The sequence below is a fragment of the Artibeus jamaicensis genome, unplaced genomic scaffold, assembly GCF_021234435.1.
Source record: "Artibeus jamaicensis isolate MK-2021 breed Jamaican fruit bat unplaced genomic scaffold, CSHL_Jam_final contig_851, whole genome shotgun sequence".
Taxonomy (NCBI): Eukaryota; Metazoa; Chordata; class Mammalia; order Chiroptera; family Phyllostomidae; genus Artibeus; species Artibeus jamaicensis.
The window spans coordinates 20,273,502-20,296,985 of NW_026521986.1; positions in this window are offsets into that span (position 1 = coordinate 20,273,502).

Sequence of the window (23,484 nt, forward strand, 5' to 3'; positions counted from 1 at the left end):
CATAAAATAATGCCTGCCCCATGAGGAAAACACCCAAACAAATGAATGATCATCACTCTACAGTGATAGATGTTAAGATAACTCAGGGTAAAATCAATGATTGGGAATTCATGCTGAACTGGAGGTCAGACCATGCATTTCTTATTGACAGACTCCATGTTATGAATCCAAATGTGCCCCAATTCCATCCCAAATCTATACACTGATGTTCTAATTGCCAGTATCTCTGACTGTGATCTTCTTTGAAGGTAAGATCTGTACAGAGAAGTTATCAAGTTAAAATGAGATCACTGGGGAGGACCCTAATCTAGTATGGCTGGTGTCCTTCTAAAAGGGGAAAATTTGGAGACAAACACACCATGGGAACATGAAGATGCCATCTACAAGCAAGGAGAGAGGCCTAGAACAGGTCCTTCCCTCACAGCCCTCAGAAGGACCCAACCCTGCCAACACTGTGATCTCCAACATAGGTTTCAGAACTAGCAGACAATGCATTTCCATTGTATACGTCACCCAACTTGTGGCACTTTGTTGCAGCAGCTTTATTTTTAAAATTACACACTCACTATTTAAAAGACTGAGAAATAGAGGTATAATATAGAATATCTGAAAGCAGTTGGGAAATAATTGCTGACAGAACAATCTACCTTCTGTCATTCCCAGCCCCGGTGGAAAACCGACATCTCTGAAGGGCATTGCAGGCAGACAGTAGATTCCAGGGTCCTACAACCTCCCTGATACCCTGAGGGGAAGAAGCTACACATAAACATTGGTCTCACTAACCTTCTACATTGTCCTTCCGAGGCTAACAACAACTGTAATATTACTATGGCAACTATCCCTTGTGCCTTTATCATGGTAGAAAGCTTGATATCCTGAAGAGGTCAGTAAGGCATCACAAATCACAGACATTTTGGAAAAATTACATGTATATTTTATTGGAGGAAAATATTAGCTCCTCAAAGTCTTTGCTTTGTGGAATGAGGGACAGAACTTTGAAGAAGCACTTGACGAGATTACAAAGTTAAAACATTCTTTTCTGGAGTTTTTGGTGGTTTCTATTTAACTAATTTATTTATTTTAAATTTTTTTGTTTATGGCATTAACACTGGAAAAGTCATTTGTATTCTACAGCTGTGTTCATTCTTGACAAAAGCAGTGGCTTTCTCTCAGTAGCTATTTTATACCCTTAACAACCAGGAGAGGAACATACATAATGTAAATTAAAGTAGTGAAAACTAGGACTTAGGAAGCCAGACCAGTCATGATCAATGACCTCTTTCCTAGATTTAGCACCCTTCACATTAATTGAAATGCATTTATCTGTTAGATTGATTTTTCTCAAATAAATATCTCTGAAGCAGAAGACTGTTTTGTATATTTTATTTTTTAAACAAATGTTACCCTATTTTTAGTATATGTTCCTAAATATATAGTATTAAGCAGCTGTGTAGACCACAAAGTAATAAACAATATGAATGATTCTCCAAACTGTTAATCTGACTTTTCAACACTCAATATTATCTCATATTTTTTGAGGAATAATTTTGAGTAGGTTTTTATCAGTGTTCTCCAGAGAAAAAGAACCAACAGGATCAACAAGGTGCATGTATTGGTATTTTTGTATCTAGAGAAATTTAATACGAGAAATTGGTTCATGTGATTATGGAGACTGCCAAGTTCAGATACGCCGTGAGGGCTGGCAGGCTGAAGACCCAGGGGAATGAATGGTGCAGGTGAAGTATAAATACGATCTATGAGTAAATCCTCTCTTACTCTGGGATTCTGTGTTTTTGTTCTAATCAGACCTTTAACTGATTGGATGAAGCTTATTCACATTCACAAAGGCAATCTTCTTACCCAGAGTCCACTTATTTAAATGTTAAACCTTATCCCCAAACCTTCAAGTTAACATGAACAAGTAACCAAGCATCAAAAAGCACCAGCCCCACAGTACTTTCTGCTGGAAACATTCAGGGCTAGCCTTTTTCTCAACTTTGCTATTCTTTCTGTTTATAGGTACAAGTCTTTGCCTTTATCTCAGGGCCTTAAAAATCTATCTTAATACCCAAGAATCTAAAGTAGGACCAGTGTACATGCATTAAAAAATTATTTGCACTGATCAGGCTCCCAGGACACACCCTAACACCCATAGTTGTACTGTATTTTTATTTCTATCACCAGAAGTTCCTCTCTTCAATGTGTCTGGGAGTGGCGTCCAGATCTAACTTCCATTCCTGTTGCCAAGTTTCTTATATTAAAACTCACTGAATGCCTCAGTTCTTTCTTGAGAATTAATGTTTTAGTGTATGTTCTTCCATAGAAATGATGCCACAGGGTTCAAATTAGCTCTGCAACAATGCCCCATCAACCCAATGTCAGGCATGCCTTATAAATGCTTTCTGCCTGTTTTCTAAATATTGTCAATGTGTTTTTCTGCCTACCTGCTGGGAAAAAATAATCTAGTGTTTGGTAAGCTATTACAAAATGATTACCTAGATTTCCTCAGTGTGCACCTAAAACTTCCCCAAACGGAAGAATCATACACCGAGCACAATGGATAGGTCCACAGATGATCAGAACACCTGCTTCTTCTGCTCATCTTGCACAAAGAGAAAAGAGCACAGAAAATCAAATCACATAAATAGCCTTCTATTCTTTATCTAATATACAAACATAGCTGTTCCACTTACCTCCTACTATCTTTATATACTAACTCATTATTGCATCATTTAACATCCCTATCTCCTTGTGTTAACCTAACATTCCCATGTCTCATATGTATGTACTAGATTGTGAATTCCCTGGAGGACGTGTTTGTGCTGTCACTATGGGAGGCCCCAGAATTTCTTTTACATGGATCTGAGCACAGCCCCATAATCTTTCTCAAAACTATCAGGGTTGTGTTTACCTCACCTTTGAAGATGAGAACATTGATGGTCATCATCAAACTACTTTGTGAACAATAATATACAAAAGAGTAAAATGACCCAACCTGCACTTCTCCTCAATGGTCTGGCTTTAGGAATCTTGTAATTCACATCTTAGTTCATTGAATGCCTCTGTGCAAGCCTAAACATTTACAGACTCTTAAAGCTTCTACTGTTAATTAGTTAATGTTTAAAGCAAATTAATTGATGAAAATAGCTCAGCTTTCATAAGTAGTCAGTAGGAGATATAGCAAAAAGAAGACTGTCATTGATTTTAAATGGGTTAGGGGAAGAAGTAAGGTTTAGTCCAAAGGCTGGAACTTGTATCATATGCCTCCTAATTTTTCCAATCATAAACTGAGAACCATACCTATTGCTTGGCTATTTACAGAAAAATCTTAGATAAGAATATATAGTTTGGCCAAGACAAAAGCTGTACAATGACATTGCATCATTAGCCATGAGAGCCTTCTGTTGCAAGAATGCTCAGCTGAATTTCCTGTCTTAGAAATAAAGTGGAAGTTGAAGAAATAAGACCTGTAAAGATCACTCCATCCTTCTCTAACACTGCACTCATTTCTTTATAGAGCTTGCTATTATGAGGACTTGATTTAATTAAGCCATGTAAAAGGAATAAGGAGAATGTGGATTCTCTGCACGCCCATTTCTTTTCAAAAATTTTTTACTGGACTACACAACAGTGCCTAAATCATGCACACACAGCTCAATGAGTTTTCAAAAACCGAACTCATCTGTGAAACCTACATCAAGAAAAAGAACAATGGAAGTGTTCTAGATGTTTCCTTCCCTCCCTCTTCAATTATTTTTCTTGCAAGAATATCTTGTGTCTTGACTTCTGGCAAAATAGATTTACTTTGCCTATTTGTGGATTTTACATATGCATTGCAAATACAGTGAATTATATAAATTGATTACACCTTATAGTAATAATTTATACATGTTTAGTGCCTTAATTATTTTGCACAACCATTAAGTATGGAAAACTGTTGCATATATTCGTAGATTGCTCAGTCCCATTGTGTGTGGTATTTCCCTATGAAAACAAATGATAATTTATTGATGTATTCTAATGTTCATGGGTGTTTGAATAGTTTCCAGCTTGGAGTTATTATAAATAATAATGCTACTATAAATATTATAGTCTATTATTTGAAGGAACATGTTTAAGCATTTCAGAAAGCAGGTTGGATTTCCTATTATTTCAACTCTAGGTAATTCAAAGAAATTTTCAAGCATTTAAAATAAGGATACGCTCTGGCTGGTGTGGCTCAGTGGTTGAGTGCCAGCCTGTGAATCAGAGAGTTGCCGGTTTGATTCCTAGTCTAGGCCGCATGCCTGGATTGTTGGCCAGGTCCCTACTGGAAGTTGCACGAGAGGCAACCACACATTGACATTGCTCTCTATCTCTTTCTCTCTCTAAAAAAATAAATAATATCTTTAAAAGTTTTTTAAAATAAAATAAAGAAAAACCCATCTTTGGTACACATTTTCCCTATGGCTATGCCTCATTCCTCTACATTGCTTACAGAAAATATCCTAGAGAGAGTTATTTAGAATCTTTCATTTTTTTTCTTGAACCCTCTCCCAGCTAAAGAAATGGTCAGATTGTCAAATGTGACTCAGAGAGATCTTTCACAGTATCAAGCTTCACCAATAATTTCAAGTACATACACAATCACATGGCACAGGGGAAGCAGAGGGTCTCCCCATGTATTGGGTGTACTCTCCGGGCCAGAACAAAAGAAGTGGTCACTAATTGAACATGGACGGTTATCTCACACAGCAGGGAAGATTCAGGTAATGAAACACCTTCATTCCATATTCAGATAGTTCCATAGTTTATGTCATATTTTCCAAAACCCAGGCTTCATAAATGTGTTTAAACCAAGCTGGGCCAGTATTTGGGGCAGTGGCTTTCTCCCAGGACCAAGAAAGAGGGTAAGAATGCTAGAGCTCTGGAGGGTTTCTACCCATCTGCAGGCACAGCCTGGGCAAGAGCTGCAGAGAAAGCTGTGCAGCAGGAAGTTATATTTCTACATTGTCAAAAACAGAAGACAAAATTTGTTCAAGCAAGCTTGCACAGAACAAGTTGTGATATTTTTTTAATGAGAGAATTATTTTTTATTCCCTCAACTGTGTAATTGCAAATAAAGAGGGGATCAAGGAAAAGACTTCTAGAAATACGGGGAAGAAGCAGCATAGTGGTATATATGACAAGTACTGATAATAATAATAATAATAATGTATGTATGAAAAGACTTTCATTAATGCTTATCTGGTCAGCTATGTAATGTCTTTATGTTTCCCTAATAAATATTTACTTCCTTTTCTGACTTCATTGTAATGATTTTGTATTTTATAATGGGGGTCCTACAAAACCCACGTCTGCTCCTGTTCAGTGCTTTCGCCATATTCCTGTGTCCATCAACCTCTAACACAGATTAACTCAGGAGCTTCTGAGCTTCCTTGATTGGCCCTGGCCCGCTTGCCAGTTAATTCACAAAAGAGCAGTCAGAGAAATTATTTTACACTGCGATTCATGCCGTGCCCCTCTTCTTCTCACAACCTGCCAATCACTTCCTGTCTCACTCAGAGTCAAGGCCAAAGTTCTACACTTCACTAGCTTGTGCCCTACTTAACTCTCTGATGTTAGCTGCCCTCCTTTTCCTCTTGATCATCAGCTACAGTCAGGTTGTTTTCTTGGCTGCTCTGGGAATGTGACAAGCAGGCTCCCATCTTGAGAACTTATTACAGGAAGCCCTTTTCCATGAAGGTGCTTCCTAAAATATCAATGCAGCCTTTTTCCTGATCCCCTTGGACTGTGTGTAACCAGCAGTGTCTCAGTGGGAACTCCCTGATTAGCCTATTTACAATGAATTCTTCACTACCCCCAACACACACAGGGACATTTTTTCTGCTTCCCCTTTTTCTGCATATCATTATCATCTTCTGAAATGTGATTAAGTCAACTTGCTTATTTGTTTGTTGCATTTCCCCCCTCATTGCTCCACAAAGGCAGGAATTTTTATCTGTTAGATTCATTTACTTTTCCCACTCTTCTCTTTTCTAATATCTAAACAATGCTTGGCCCTCAATAAATGTTTAATGCATTCATAAATGAAACAATGATTGAGTGAATAATTTATGTTTCTTGCATTCTTACAACTCAGAGTCTAAAGACAAAAATATAAGTCCTCAATTATTGCATTGATCCTAAGTATATTAGAAAGTTGTTGAAGATTTGTGACAGGTTGAGTAACATCAGAGAATTTCTGTTAGTGGAAGATGGTTATAAAAACATTGCTGAAGATGGCATGTTTGGAGCAAGACTAGAGACAAGGAGACCAGTCATTTGGAGTAATGTGATAATGGTCTGTGGTAGTGCTAGGTGCATTGACCCTGAAAATTTCATTAAGGATTTTCTAAGCTGCTTTATTTATTTGTTTGTTTGTTTATTTATCTTTTCTGTTTTCATCCAAATAGTTGACCTTGTGTCAGAGAATCCTGAAATGAAAATTAATAACTAATTAAATGAATAAAATTAATCATTGGATCCCCAGAAGATTAAAATTTTGTAACATGTTTTTAGAATTTGTTTCCAGGAACAAAAAAGCTAAATAAATGAATATCTATTTGTTACCAGCATTTTAACCTTTGACAAGTATGTGAGGTGAATACTACCTTAACATTCATCAAAGACAAATCAACCCAATCTGTTGATCTATCTCTAAAATAACAGAGCATCTTATTACCTGAGAGAGAAAAGAGTGGCCGTGGAAAAGTAGGTGTTTCTTCATCCTGGCTTTCAAAAGTTAATGGGCATCCCCTCCCACATAACTGAAGATAGAAAATGGCTCTTCCCAGATCAAAAATCAAAGGAGAGTCTGGAGAAGCGGAAGCCAGATGGAAAAGGAGGAGGAGGGGGTGGAAAGTAATGGAAGGGAAGCGGCTGGCACCTGTCTTCCAGCACAATGATCATTAAAGTTATCATATGTTATGCCAGAAGCTTTATTTTAAATACTGTGTCTGCTACCTCTGGAGTAAATAAATAGTTTTGAATATGCATCTCATTCAAATTGCTTTGCATCACAGTGACTGGGTTAAAATTACTAATTAGGTCTGAGTCCTTCCAGAGAAAATAAGGAAGAAGTACAGGGAATGCTATCCCCTTTCATTCACTGAGGGACATTACTTGTTTCTAGATATCAAGTAGTTACATTTTGTGCTCAATAAATACAAAGGGCCAACTATTAGCATTAGTATAATAATAATGATAGTTATTATTATAAGCATTATAGAAGAAATGATTAAAAGTTTAGAATAGACAATACTCTTATAGGTTAATACTGGCACCAAAGGAATTTCTCACCATTAAGCAATTATCTTCAAATGGAAATTTGTGGACATAGATGTTATACTTACACCAACTTGGTTTCTCATAAACAAAAAGGTTCATGTCTTGGCTTTATTCAACTATGTTTAGAAATACATATCAGTGCTGGTAATTATAAATTACATCTAAGATATAGAATAAAATTTGAAGTTAACTTTTATTGATTAGTAAATATTTATATGCTTTACTGTTATTACAAATATATATGGTTGCTGCACAACTGTTGGATTCTATTTTCTCTTGATATTTATATGTTCATTGCAATGGACATAGTGATGATCTAAAATTGTTAAGTTCTTACTATGATAATGTAACAAGGTAGGTCTGGTCACAAGCCACTGGAAGATGGGGGAGACCCCAGGTCCACCAAAGCCATTCCCTCCCCACCAGAAGAGAAGGAGTTGCAGACGGTGATGGTTGTGGGACGCTCCGAGGCCACCTGAATTGAAATTGCAACTGAAATCACGTGACAGCCTTCTTTTACCTTGGAGCCTATCCATAGACAAAGAACACATGGTTGTGCAAACATGCCAGCAGCTGAGCCACTGGTAGTATAGCTGTGGTGTGGAGCTTATATAGCACCTGCATGAGCTGTCAGAGCCGGACACCCCTTCCTTGCAAACAGATCTGCATGCCTATGTGCATCTGGGAAACTTCTGCCTCTTTGCATAAATGGCAGCCAGAAGAGGGTCAAAGACAGTGGGGAGCTGATAAAAATGGTGGACACTGACACACCTTGGGAAAAGCTTGATGGCCTCTAACATTGGGAATTCTGGGGGAAGATTTTGAAACAGAAGGCAGGCAGAAGTTAGCTGTTTTGGCTCTGGGTCTCTTGTTCCCTTGGTTTCTTGGCATCTAGGGCTCTAGCTTTGCCCCCCATGGACAAGGCCACTCATGGGACATGCACCTGGGCTTTGGGCCCACATGGCTGGAAGCCAGCTCCCCAGAGGCAGGGTCCAATGCTGGGATGCATGCCTTATTGGGCTCTAGCTTTTTGGATGCTACAACACAGCGCAGCATGGCACATGGGTTCTGGACTGCTTCTTCTCTCTTGCCCCAAGAGTAGCACCTGGAGGCATAAGCTGAGAATTTCTTCTGTAATGGAACTTCCACTAATATGACCATCTAGAGTGATCTGGCAGCATATCCCAGGCTCTGAGAGAGAGACAGCTGCTGCAAGATGATGGCAACTCTGAAACCCACAAGTGCTTTGTGCACATCCCAGAGAAGATGGAGACCTGTTTGCATGGCCCACTTAAGCTCCAAAAAAACAGATGAGTAATAATGGAGGACTTCTGGGAATGGCTTCGGGTTACAATCTTTTTGGGAGCAAGGGAGATTCTATGTCTTGCAAAAGAAAAGGTTTGGAGGAAAAATCTAACCAGCCTTCTCAAACTGGGGAACCTGTTAATAAAAATGTATTTCCTTCCACACAAATCTTTGTGTTATGTGTTTGCACTGGGACAAGCAGCTGGACCTCATGCTGCCTGGCTACACTTACACTTGTCTTTCTAAACTAAATGGTTGGATGATATAATCAGAAACTATAGAATTTATTCCAGATACTTGGTGTAACTGCTCATTTTCAGGATATTAATAAATTAACATTTAATTTAAACTATATATTCTTAGATGAAAATGAACCATGCTCTAATAATATATTGCTATGTATTAAGAACTGGAATCAGCTCCACAGCTATTTCTTGTTAACTGTGCAAATTTGCTTAACACTAGTGTCTTCACATACAAAATAGAAATGTTTTCATAATTACATAATTAGTTGATATCTGATTGAAAGAAAATGATTATAAAACCTGGATATCATACCAAAAACAGCTGCACTGGACAGTGAGCAGTAGGGAGTACATGCCCTGAGAGAAGGGGAATTATATAAACAGAAATCCCAGGCCTGTGACTTTAGCATAGGGCCAGGGATAATTAGCACAGTACAAGCAGAATGTGTGGGGCTGGTGGTAGAACAACTACATTTTGACTTAGCAAATCAAAAGTATGAAGCCAGGGAAGCTATGGCTACTGGAAGAGAACAGGGAGTTTCCAAAGGGAAAGAATCATGCAAGGGATCACATAATCTATCACGGACCCTGAAATATGCATACCTGGTACAGACTCAAAGCCAGTGAGATGAAGACAGAAGACTGGGTCTGCGATGGTCTTCCACCTAAGAAACAGAGTTTACATTTTAAGTCTATGCAAGATAATTACCAGCTAAAACAGGGAGACGACACAGAAAAAATAGTAAATTTTTATAGAGTGCAATGAAAAATTCTCCAATATATAAGAGGAGTCAGGTAAATGAAACATATATTAAGTAGAAAGAAGATTGACTCTGAATGGCCTAGATGTTGAAAGTAGCAGATAAGAGGTTTTTAAAAATTATTTTTTAAGTAAAGTTTTCTGTCTATTTCTCCCATCCCAGCCCACCCCGTCCCATGCTCCCAAGAGTTTTAAAGTGGCTACTATAGGTGTCTTCAAAGAAGTTAAGGGAAATATGCTCACATGAATGAAAATATAAAAATGACAACAGAAAAATATTGACAGTATAATATAGAAGAGCAACAGTATGGATGAAATTGAAGAACATTATAGTAAGTGAAATAAGCCAGGCAGTGAAAGAGAAATACCATATGATCTCACCTATAAGTGGAATCTAATCAACAGCAACAACAAAAAACAGGCAAGCAAAAAAACCCCAGAGACATGGAAATAAGGAACGAAATGACAGAGGGGAGAGGGGAGGGTGATAACAGGGGAAAGAAGGGGAAGGATCACCAAGGAACATGTATAAAGGACTCATGGACAAAGACAATGGTGGGGGATGATTGAATGTGGAACGTGGGAGTAGGGACAGCAAGGGGAGAGTAGTGGGGGAGAAAATGGGGACAATTATAAGTGAACAACAATAAAAAAAAGAACTAAACTGAAATCCTAAAAGTGTAAAAGACATACATGAAATCAAAATTTTACTGTGTGTATTTAAGAGCTGAATAAAATTATAAATGAAAGATTCATTGAACTTGAAAATAAAGTAAGAAAATTTACTTAATGTAGAAAACAGAAATAAATAATGTCCAAAAATAATGGACACTCAGGGACCCATTAGATAACATCAAAATAGTCTAATGTGTATTTTATTAGTCTAGAAGGAACAGAGAGACAGAATGGACTGAACAAAAAATAAAGAAATAATGGTTGAACATTTTCTAAATTTGATTAAATGACGTATTATGTAAGGAACACAAATGGGATCAATAATTCTATTAATAATTGAATCTCATCAGAAATATATGTCACCACTATAGCATAAATAATGAGGAATATAAACTTACACTATTGTAAGTTTTATACAGTTTATGAGAAATAGTACATCATATACAAGTATTTTAATCCAAGTGCAAATAATAAAACTCTGATGAGAAGCAGAATTAAAAATTTAACAAGAAAATTAGAATAATATTCTAAAGAAAATGTTGCATAATTAAAAATAAAAAAAGAGCAATAGAGAAGCAAATAATAAGAGTATAACTGATCCCAATCAATTACATGAAAAAACACTTCAAGTCAAATTAGGCATTTTCATAATAGAATAGAAAACAAAACAAAAAAATCTGAGTGTATACTGTCTGTAAGAAAACCATTTTAAATATTAAGACACTAATTAGGTTTAAATTCAATGGCTGGAAAAATATATATATAAAAGCAGTTATCATAAGAGGCTAGAGTCACCCTGATATCAGATAAAACAATTTCAGGGAAAAATGTATTATTGAAGATAGAGGTCCACTTCCCAGTGATAAACATAATAAATTGACCAGGAAGATATAATAATCACAAATATGCAAGTGCCGAATAACAGAACTTCAATATAAGAACTAAAAATTGAAAGAAGGGAAGAAAAGGTAATTCCAGAGTTGTAGACTATTTTAACATCCCTTTTTCAGCAGCTACACAAAGGCAATCAGCCAACTTAGAACACATGAGTAGTACTACCACTTAAATTGATTTAGATGTTCCTACTCCTTGATTTAAATACTAGCCATGTTCAAAAATGCTTTTTCATATACATGCAATGTTCTTAGGGATTGACCATTTGTTCTAAAATTCTCCATAAATTTTAAAATATTAAAGTCATAGAGAACATATTTTCTGACCAAAATTAATTTAATTAAATATTAGTAACCAAAAGATACTAGAAAAATTCTAGATATTTAGAAAATAAATAATGCATTTGTAACTGTGCCATAATTTAAAGAAGCAATCAGTAAGAAACTGAGTTACATGATAATAGAAAACTCAACAGATAAAAATGAGTAGGGTGAAAAAGCAATGCTGAAAAAAGACTTTATATTTTAAAGTAATTTACTTTTTAAAAGGGAAAGTCTAAAATAAATGTTTAGAGATAACACTTTAAGACGTACAAAAAGAGTAACAATTAAACTCAGAGTAAGTAGGGTGAAGGAGAAAATATAAAGAAAAACGAACAGCAATAAAATGTAAAACAGAAGAATCAAAGAGGCAATAAACTGCTGAACTAGGAATGAAACGTGTTTTTATTCTCAAGCTAAAATCCTTTTTACTTATTGTGCCTTTTTTTCTTAAAAGTATATTAGACTTGAACACTAAGCATCTACATAAGTGCAAACATCTCATTAAAGCCTAGCCATAGAGGTTTTGTTTATGCTTAGTTTTGTGCCATAATGATTTACAAATAACCTGATAGAGTATTTTCCATATCTTCTTCTAATTTTATGGATTATAGTACAGTTTATTCAATAATACTAATAAAACATGATACAAACCAAATTCCTTCTTGACTTTAGTACTAAAATAAACTTGGTGATCAGAAAAATATGTGTTTAATTTTAATCTGGGAATTAAATAATATTTATAGGTATTATTTTGCCATTTGAAAACACTTATGTAGACAGGCACAAAATTTTAATGTATTTTAATTGTTATTTTTGTCATTTTGCCCCATGTGTTTTTCTATTTTTAACTTGGATGCCAGGAAGTTTAAAACAGGCACTAACTATCAGTTTTAATAACTATTTAGTCCTAATTTAATGACACAATTCTTCCACATTACCTATTTTATAGATATTTAATATTTGTCTTATATGTGATTTAACATTTTATGCAAATGTCAGTACTTTTAAGGCAAGTAAGCCACAAATAATAGTAAAAAATAGTAAAAAATAATTTATGACAAAGGTTTTTTGTTGTTGTTGTTTATAATTATTGACTTTTGCTCTCAAAAATCAGCATTCATTTTATTAGGCTAATACCCCAAATAAGTCATCTGGCAGCATTGCTTTTCATAACATTTTATTATAAAGTGTAATAGTTATTAAAAATAACAGTATACATTGGCAGACTTCTATGATATTGAATTGCAAAAAATGTGTATGTCTGTACACACACATCCAATTTTCCCCACGTGCACATTTTGCAAGCACATGATTTTATCAGGTGCATCTTTGAAAATGAAAAAAAAAACTTAATGTATGAATATTATATGAGTAACACATAAACCTCTTTCCTGAAATGTAAAGGAAAAAATACAATTGTTCTTTGGTCATATTGTGACTTTGTGACATTAGTTTCTAAGTAAAATATTCAGAGAAATGCATGAGATTGTTCTCCATATGATAAAGTCTGGAAATTAAGGTACAAATATCAATATCGTGATACAGAATAATTTCCTTTATCAGAGAATTACAAATATATATATGCAATGTATACATATCGTGCATATCACATATCATATACATAGGATGATGTACATGGATATTATTTCAAATTTAATTGGTAGTCAAGAATTTATCTGGAGAGATGACAGGTTGATGAAGTGTTTGATCTTTTCTTTTGTGGCTTGTCCTAGTACACTTCTGACCTGCTCAGGGAAATGTTTTGTCATTGTGCAAGCTATTAATTCATCCCATTACATGCACACTGTAGTTTAAAAGCTATTGCTTTATATGAAGATTGCTTTTCGAGTTCCCTGGCTGGTCATTTGGTTGGCAAGTCTTTACATCCCGAGTTCTTATATCAGATACACATCTTTGAATGCAGACTGTTATTGCTGTGGTCTCACTGTGTCTCTGAAAAATTCACATGTTGAATCCTAATCCCCAAAAGGTGATGGCAGTAGGAGGTAGAGCCTTTGGCAAGTGCTTAAATCATGAGGGTTGAACCCTCACGATTGGGATTAGTGCCTTTTAGAAAGAGACCCCAGAGAAATGCCTTTCCCTCCCACCCTGGGAGGACCCAACTAGAAGTCTGTGACCTGGAAGAAGGCACTCACCAACCATGCTGTCTTCCTAATCTCAGACTTCCAGCCTTCAGAACTGCGAAAACTAGATGTCTGTTGTTTATTAGCTCCCCAGTCTATGGGGTTTTATTATAGCCGCCCGAGTGGACGGAGCCAATTGTTGTTATCTTTACCAATTTGAAATGATGGGAGTTGGGAGATTAAATTACCACTATATACTAAAATCTTCATGGGAAGATTTGAGTTTCTAAAAAAATTATCTTGCTATCTCCGGGGCCAGGGTCTCAGCGTCAAGAGTAGAATAACAATGTCTCATCTTCTCTAAAGCTCATGAGTAAATTTGCCCGTTTTCACAATCAGAAGGTGTGAGGCTGAAAAAGGCCAGGTCTCTTGGACAAATAGCTTAATCCCCTTGCTGGAGTCCTTACAAGGGGTCTGTTGTTGGAGCCCGAGTGAGGCTGGGAAAGACTGCTGTTTGCCAGGCCCTGCTCTCTAGGAAGCCCAACTAAGACCATGGGAAAACAGAACCATTTCCAAAGATCACAGGCTTTGAATTAAGGGAACCCAAAGAAAAACAGAGAGTGGTGTGAAAGTTATGAACTGAGATGGCTCCGCAGGCTTCATCTGGGTAGCGGGAGCTGGTCTGACTGGCGCATTTCACCCACACAGGCCAGACCCCCTTTTCCCCATTAACAAGTACAGTCATTCGGGTTTCTAACACAGTTGGCTTTTTCAGTTATGTGTTAACCGCTCTTTAACTAGGGTGGAGAAAAACTTTGAGGGTGAGAAATTCTCAGAAGATGTTAACTCTTAAAACACAATTAATGATACTAATTGTAAGTCAAACTGGTGTTTAATTAGTGATGTTGCTGCAAGCCTGACCCTACAGATTTCAGTCCCTCTGTAAACACATTCTTCTGGATTTGACCGCGGAATCCCTGTGGGCTAGAAACTACGAGATGGAATTTCTAATTTAAAAAAATAGAAAGGGCTCCCAGCACTGTAGCCCCAAGTTCCCTCGTCAAACATTTACCTTCACACTCCCTCTTAAAAGTGTCCCCATAGTCTCTTATTCATATTGACAGCTCGTACTTGACAGCACTCATGAAAGAACTGACAACTTTCCTCCAAAAGCAACGCCCTCCATACTAGAGTTGCTTCAACACCTTGAGATTTACCTTTCAGACTGAAAGGTTTCATACAGGGTGATTAATACAATCCACAAAGGATCTCTTTATAAAAGGATTCCCGGTGCACTTGGGTGATAGTTACTAAAATAATTTTCTTTTGCTTTGGGTCAAGGCTGAAGAGAATTGTGACTTCACAGAACCCTGTTGTATTTACACAGGTGTGGGGCCGGTACATATTTTGCGTGCATTTGTTTGCCTCTCTGCGATTTCGCTTTGTCTTTCCTGTTCTCCTGTAGGGTGGGTGTCTCTGACTGTATCCCTCTTTTGTCTTCTAGCTCTCTCTTTATTAGGAAAATGAGTTATTTTAATGTTGATGAAAGTTCTGGACGCACACCCGGGAAACTACATTATTATCTGCAGTAAATTTTCTGATTCTAGTTTCCTCTTGCCAAGTGACTGACATTAAAAATGTCCGTTGACAAGTCAGTCCACCAAGGCTTTTTCTGACTTGTCTAGAATATCCCATAGGTGGATAACAAAAGGGGGATAGAATTTATCTGTTAATGTCACCTTTACAGCTGCTTTGGAGTCTTGACAGAGTCAAAAGAATATTTGATATTTAAATCACATCTCTCTGCATTGTATTATAGAATTATATTTTTTTCTTCGCTCTGATTTCCAGTAATAAATGTATTCATAAAATAATTAAGAGAACAAGTGTAAGATACTTGGAGAACTTGGCTTAATAAGTAAAGTATTACTATTTGCATTGACTTTGAATTCACTAGAGGACACTATATCACTGATCATTTTGTTGTATTTTTGTTTCTATTTTTGTTAACCAATTAAGTAAAATTTACTTCAAATAAAACTCAAAAGCAACAACTCCTTTTGTTCTATACCAAGATATTTTCTTCAAATTCAAGACTAAGGAAATATCTTTTGTGTAGTGTGCTAATTATCTGATGCAGTACAGATAGGGAGTTAAGAAAATGTGGGCGTGTTGTGTCATAATATGTGGAGACTTTAAAAATAAGTTGAAAGCGCTATAATCATTCCTGAGAGGTAGGGGAACTTAAAGAAGCCATATTACAGCAGTAATATGTATACTAAGGAAGGCTTTTCATTCTTTTGATGGATCTGGTTTCTCCTTAGTTTCTTTCTACTGCTCTTAAAATAATTCCTGTTCCCACCTGTTCTTTCTGCCAGAGGCCTTTTAGACATTGAATACAGAAAGAAGACTGGGCCAATTAGCAGCTACTCTTGCACAGGCTATTTTATTACCAGAGAATCCCAGTTACTACGTTTGTCTTTTGTTCTGTTTACTTATTATTGCAAATTACATTAATAAGAATTTACACTTTGTACATTTCAAATATGCACTAATAACTAAACATTGTGATGCACTAAACATTGTTTTTTCCTCAATAAACTCATAAACTCTTTTTCTTTGGTCAAGATGAGATTCTAAAACTCACTCACAATTAAAGAAGTAACAAAATAGCTGAATAATCTCTCAATCACAGGTAAAAAAGATTCTCAAACAGGAGGTTACCATTATAGGTGCCTTTCATTATTTTTTAATAGAAGTCTAGATATTTGGGAGTGTTGATCACCGATGATTTAAAAAGAAAGCAGCAGAGAAGAGCCTGATTAAAGCAAAGTGGGGCCGTTCAACTTCCTCAGGGATATAGCTTAATAAAATCAGCAGGGCTTTAATGGGCATCTAACTTATAAATTCACCAGCCATATATACACTGGAAATGCAATTCCTTGATATTTTGTGTTTGGCATCTTGTATATTTCTGGATTAATTTGAATAAATTTGTCTTTATGGTTTATTTTTTTTGCCTGCAAGAATCTTCCTTCAAAATAGAAAAAATTTCCTTGGTACCTTGTATGACCCTGGCATTTTCCCAATGTATATTTATTTACCTGTAGCAGCTGAGAGATGGATAAAAGGGACTACTGCTAAATTTTAATTATTAATTAGATATTATGAACTGTAACTAATAATTATAGATAATTGTTGAGAGAGAAAATATCTCAGTTTATTTTTTTAACTTATGTATAGCAATGTACCTCAGTACAATCTATTTCATTTGTTGTTTCCATTGTAGGTCAACATGAGAAATTTTCACTTGACTTTTTTCTGTATAATTTAGTTCCCAGGGATTGTTACAAATATAGAACTCTCAGTGCAGATTTTGAAGTGCTACAATGTTGAGGGATTGTTATCATATTTGGTATCAAATGTTATGGCAGAAATTGGGAAACCGTGTCCTTGAAGGCTTACCAAGACCCAGGAGGTACACACACTTAAAACAAAGAGTTGGAGAAGCACCTACATATTTGACCCTGAAACTGAATTTTTAAGCGCAATCAAGATAACCTGTAAGAATCAGTTCATTCTCTGCCTGGAAAATTCCCAAATCCAAGAAAGGTGGCTGGACACACCACGTTTTAGACTCACTGAAATAATGTTCATCCCAAGCAACTTCAAGTACTAAATAGAAAGGTATAGACTGGCCTATATTGTCTATGGAATCAATAGATATATATTTGGATTCTGGCCTTACCTCTTGCATCTTTTTAAGCCACATTTTTCCATGCCTAAAAATAAAGACAATTGTAGTCACTCCATTAAAATGTAAATAAGGGATAAATGAAATGATGTTTTGAAAGTATTTTGCAAAATGCCAAATGATTGGCGGTATTCACTAAATTAGGTATTCTTTTCTTTCCCTTTTCCTTCTTAAACAGGTATTGAGAATCTACTATGTATATAGTAGATCTCTCTCTTTAAGGTATAGACTTATATAAATGACTCATAAAATAACAACTGTTAGACAAGAATATAAAAAATACAAATTGTGGTTTGTGTTCAGAAAGCAAGGGCTGCTCTAACTGGATGCTACACAATACAAATACGTGGAAATAAAAGAACATAGGTTGGGGTGAGTATCCCTTGGATAATATTAAAATGCTATATTGAGGATGTTATATTTTTAGATGATGGAGACCCACTAAAGACTTCTGACCAAAGGGAAGGGTACAGTTAAAATTATTTCAACTGATTGCATTGAATTCTATTAATATAGCAGACTAAATACTATACCATCTATTATGTATATATAGTAGTATAATATAGTATACTCTAGCAGACGGCATCAGAGACCCTAACTAAAGAAGAGGTGAAAAGATAAAAATAAGGGTTTAAATATGAAAAGAATTTAAAGGCAGAATCAGAGACACTGAAATAAAGAACAAACTGACAGTAAGCAGAGGGGAAGTGGGGGGGATAACAGGGGATGATGAGGGGAAGGGTCATCAAGGAACATGTATAAAGGACCCATGGAAGAAGCCAAAGGGGGTTAGGATAAAGGCTGGATGGTGGGGGTAGCTGGAGTGGAGGGGAGTGGTGGGGGGGGAGGAATGGAGACAACTGTATTTGAACAACAACAACAACAGAGAGAAAAAAAGGAAAAGAATTTAAAGGCAGAATCAATAGAGTTGACAGAGTGAGTAATTGAGAAATGGTGTATACTGTAGTATACCACACCAGACTAGATAGAAGGCCTAAACTGAAGACATGGGGAAAAATAAAAATTCCAAAGGCAGAATTAATAGAGCTCACAGGGCTATTACATAGGGAGTGATGAGAAATTTAAAATTATTTGGAAATTATTGTGGAAGGGCAAGGCAAGCTGGCTTTGCAGGGAGATTATGAATTCTGATTCTGACATTGTAAATGGTTATAGCAAAAATGGAAGTGTTGAAATGGAAGTGTGCAGTTACCAGTGGTAAAAGTAACACTGGAGCTGGAAAATGAAGTTAAATATAGAAGCAGAAGACTGAGCGTGGTGTATGGTAAACCATGTTCTATAATTGCTGAGCGGGAACACCGTGGCAAACAGGCTTGGCCAAATAACTCGCTTCACCAATGCCATACACGCCAGTCTGGAGTGTGTTTTTTTTTTAAGATTTTATTTATTTATCTTTAGAGGGGAAGGGAAGGAGAGAGGGAGAGAAACATCAATGTATGGTTGCCTTTCGTGTGTCCCCTGCTGGGAACTGGCCTGCAGGGAACCCACCTACAACCCCGGTATGTGCCCTGACTGGGAATCAAACCGCGATTGTCTGGTTCACAGGCCCGCACTCAATCCACTGTGGAGTGTGTTTTGAAAGCCTCGTCACAGTCTCTTTTGCCCGTTCACATCGACTAGCAACACTCCCCTGCTGTAGGCCTGACTCCTAGAGCCCTGGCAATCACACTGAAGAGAGTCCGCCATCTCTGTCCCCACCCTATCCCTGTCCCTCCAATGACCACAATAACCACTACTGTAGAATCTCATCGGCCAGGTCCTGCAAGGGAAATGAGGCTTCATTGGTAAAGACCACTACCGTTTTGGGTTGTTTATTTCCATAGCACAACTTGGCCAAGAGAGATAAAAGTGACCAAGTAACTTAGGCGGGATATTTCTTCTTTCTGGAGTTAGGCAGGGTATACACTTTTTTTAGAAATGAAACTGTAGAATATTAGCACTGTATGAGATCTTAGAGATAATTAAAATAACCCCTTCATAAACAGAAGAGGAAATTAAAAATAAAGAGTTAAGAATTTTGCATGGAGAAACAGGGTCAACAATGCCAGAAAGGTCTCTAAAGGCCAAAGCACTTCAGTTAGGAGTTTAGTAATTTTTCAGTTAATTTGCACTCATTTTGTCCACTACTATCAATAATTATATAAAGGTCTGGAGTAATGATACAAAAAGTAAAACCAGAGGGAAGAGGGGAGGGAAGTTCAGAGGAAAAGGGGAAGGGTTTATGGGAACAGTAGTATAAAGGACACGTGGACAAAAACTAGGTGGGGTGGAAATGGGAGGGAGGTGGGGAACACTGGGGGGGTGGGCTGGGGTGGGAGTAAAAGACAGAAAACTGTACTTGAACAACAATTAAAATTTTAAAAATGAATAAACAATAAAAAATGAAATAAAGTAAAAAATAGTTATCCTCAATTTAAAAAAAAGTGACACAGATATCTTTACCTGGCAGTTAATTATTTTTAACAAATATCCATCAACCACCTACACTGTACCAGGCAATTTACATATATTACCTCTATTGCAAGTTAAGTCTTATACCCTCTTATTTTATGTCTAAGGAAAATGGAGGCAGCAATTTTGAGTAGGATTCATAATTGTGAAAAGGAGACAGGATTAAAATCTGGATGATCTGTTTCCAGATCCAGTCTCTATCAATGTTTAACTAAAGCAGACACACACAAGCGGAAGTTGCTCCTATTTCCCTGTCTACAAACAGCATTTCATTTTTGTTGGGGAGCAAGCAGAGCATTTGGAAATGTAATAATGGTAAGAAAATGAAAAATAAAATATAAATGTACAATCTGCCATTTAATGATTATTGGTGGAAAACCTAGACAGTCATCAATTATTTATCAATTAATATGCTCCTGGTGCTATTGTACAATGGCTATGAAATGGAGATATTTAATCCTACTGCAGACAGCTGAAAATGAAAGCTTTAAACTCAACTTGGTATCTTATTCTACTAAGAAATCTTGGGCTTTTTGCCAATTGAGCACAAATTAAGAATTGGTTAAACTTCAAAAGGCAAGGGTGGGGAAAAGCTGTCTGGATTTCAGGTGGAAAGTATGTGGAGAAACAATAAAGAAAGGAATGGTAAGTTGAATTCCTGCGATGAAAAGCTATAGATGATGGACTTTATTCTTGATTTATCAGGCAAGATCAAGGCATGGAAGACTTTAGAACCCTATCAAAAGTAGACATAAGGAAGATTAATCACAGTGGTAAACATAAAATGCATTAGGTTAAGGAGGAATTGGACATAGGGAAAAATCAGGCCTGTTTTTCAATATTTTAAGTAGTAGTAGTAGTTGATAAGAATGATAATAATGATGATACCCAATTGAAGTATTAGCAGTGAAGATAGAACAAGGTGGACAGATATCTGCTGTCTAGGCATCAGTGCACCTGCGACACAGTGTCCCTAAATACCTGCTATCCCTCTGTGCCTTTTAGTTTTTTTCTTCTGTATCCAAGGGCTGAATATACTCATTCAGAAAACAGTAATGGTAACATTTATCTATTTCCTGTAATCACATAACTGTTGATAAGTAATGGTATGCTAAACACATGGGTAGTTAAGTTATTCTTTGCCAGCACCTGTGAGCCACATGAAAAAAAGTTTCAAAACACATTTGAAAGTGCCCTGTGGGTTCTTTTGGAACTCTGTGTGTATTTCCTAACAATGACAATGGCTGCTATGATGCAGAAGTCAACCAATGTGTGTGCAAGAGTTTGGTCACCTTACTGTTGATTATTTTCACATAACATGCTTTCTAATAAAGAACAAGCTTTGCCTAAATATTCCTGTTCTGTTTATCTACATGACAGTGTCTGTCTGCATTACTGTCTTGCCTTGTGTGCTGGCCATGGCTGTACTATTTGAAAGTTAAGGAATCTTGCAAATAAAAAGGGGTTATGAGTTTCTGAAGGTGTCCAGAAACTGCAGCATTAACTTCAGTTATACTCTAATCTTTCATGTGACTGTTTCTTAAATAGAGATTAAAGAAACAAATGTCTTTTTTCTTATATCCCTGCATTACATTAACTCTCTTAACATTTGATTGTTCTGTCTGCTTTGGAGCCGCACTTTACTAGAATTTTCTGTGCCGCATTTGAATGGACTGCTGTGTACACACATACCTTAGATATTCCTCAGTACTATAATTTTATTCCCCTTTTAATCATGGAGTTGGAAGTCAAGAGACAACAGTTGGGGTTTTATTATGCCAATTCCAAGATGTTTTAATAACAGACCATGTGGAAGAGAGGGCATGCAGAAAGTAGGCATGTGGAGAAGGAAGCACAAATACTCCTTGACTTAAAAGCAAAGAGAAAAGAACAAATAAGTCACTCAGTAGCCATCAACTATATATATTTATTACCTTTTTAAAAATGCCAGAGGTTCTAAAATATAAATAGAAGGGACTATTTGGTAGTCTGACACTATTCCTTCCCTTCTGAGCCATGCAGAAATGCACTCACTCTGAAAACAGTGAATACTTTTCTTTTAATCTTGTTTTAGTTAAGTTAAACAAGAAAAACATGCTTGTTTAACAAATTCCAACAATATATAAGTGCAAACAGTAAGAAAGTGTAAGCCCTTCCCTGCCTTCTTTGCCCTTAATAGTACTGTGTTTATTTCCTTGGAGAATTTTTCTGAGCACATAAATATGCATCTTATATGTACAACTACAATTTTGTTTTGGTATTTTACACAAATTGGGAACAGATTCTTTATTTTGTTCTGTACCTTGCCATTTTATTTAACAATATAGAGGGACTATTTTAAAGTCAAAATTTAATTCAATTATTTTAATGGCTGCCCAGTTTTGCATTTAGATACAGTGTAATTTTCTCTCTATTTTACTTTTCTTCTTTCCCCCCCTCAACACTAATGATGTTCCCATGAGTTTACTTGTATGTACGGTTGGCCCTCCATATCTGAAGGTTCTGGATGCACAGATCCAATCTACTCAGGTTGAACATTTTGCAAAAAAAAAGTTACATTGTTGCTGATGAGTGGTTAGGCTTTCCATGGACGATGGCTGCATCCATATTAAATATGCCCAGACATGTTTCTTGTCATTGTTCCCTAAATACCACTGTATAACAATTATTTACATTGTGTTAAGTGCTATAATAAATTAAAGATGATTTAAAGCATAAAGGAGGATCTGGGTAGGTTATATGCAAATACTGTGCCATTTTACATAAGGAATTTGAACGCTCATGGATTTGGGTATTCACAGGTCCGGGAACAAATCCCCTGTGATTACCCAGGGAAGCCTATATATTTGTGGGGTTATGATCAAGTATGTGGTAGAAAATAAATCCCTGTATATTGTTTAAAACTTTAGAGATGATTTTTCCCCTTCATATGATGGATTGACTCATTACACATGCACATACACACCTCTAAACACACCCATTTGCCTGTGTCCTCATGATCACTATAGACCAAAAGGGACATTTTAGGTAAATGCTCGTAAATGTTATAACTAGAGTGTTAAATATCACAAAGTATAATTCTCACTAATGAAACACTTCTGTACTTTATTCTACCCCCAAACCTCCTAGCTCTACATATTCATTAAAATATTCAAGTATTCTCCTCTTATTTTGTACCTGCACCCACGGTCATGTCTCTTTTATGGTCCAATATTTTGAAATTCATCAACATGCTGGTGATGCTATTTTATTTTTCTCATTTCTTCCAGTAATTTTAGTATCAGCCTCTCTCTGCAGTCAAGAACAAAGCTACTGTGGAAATGACAGCTTCCCCAGCAGCCACCTAAGTACTTTCCTATGTTTGTTCTTTTTAGGAGATCAGAGAACACAAAACATGGGCTACTCTGATGAGATGCTGGTTTGAACCCATTTTTAGCAGATATCACGCTGTGCCTGACAGTTCTGCAGCCAGAAGTGTGCTTTAGGACAATGGAAGGGAGAATGGGACAGTATTGTAGCATCTAATATTTTTCTTTACAACTTCACTGGTTTTTTAAAAGAAACATTTTTGTGATATAACAGAAACTATTGTCATTTTTGGTGACCAAAAGGCCACAGAATCAAATTAATTTAGTAGTAAATAGTGGAAAGCTTATTTGTGTCT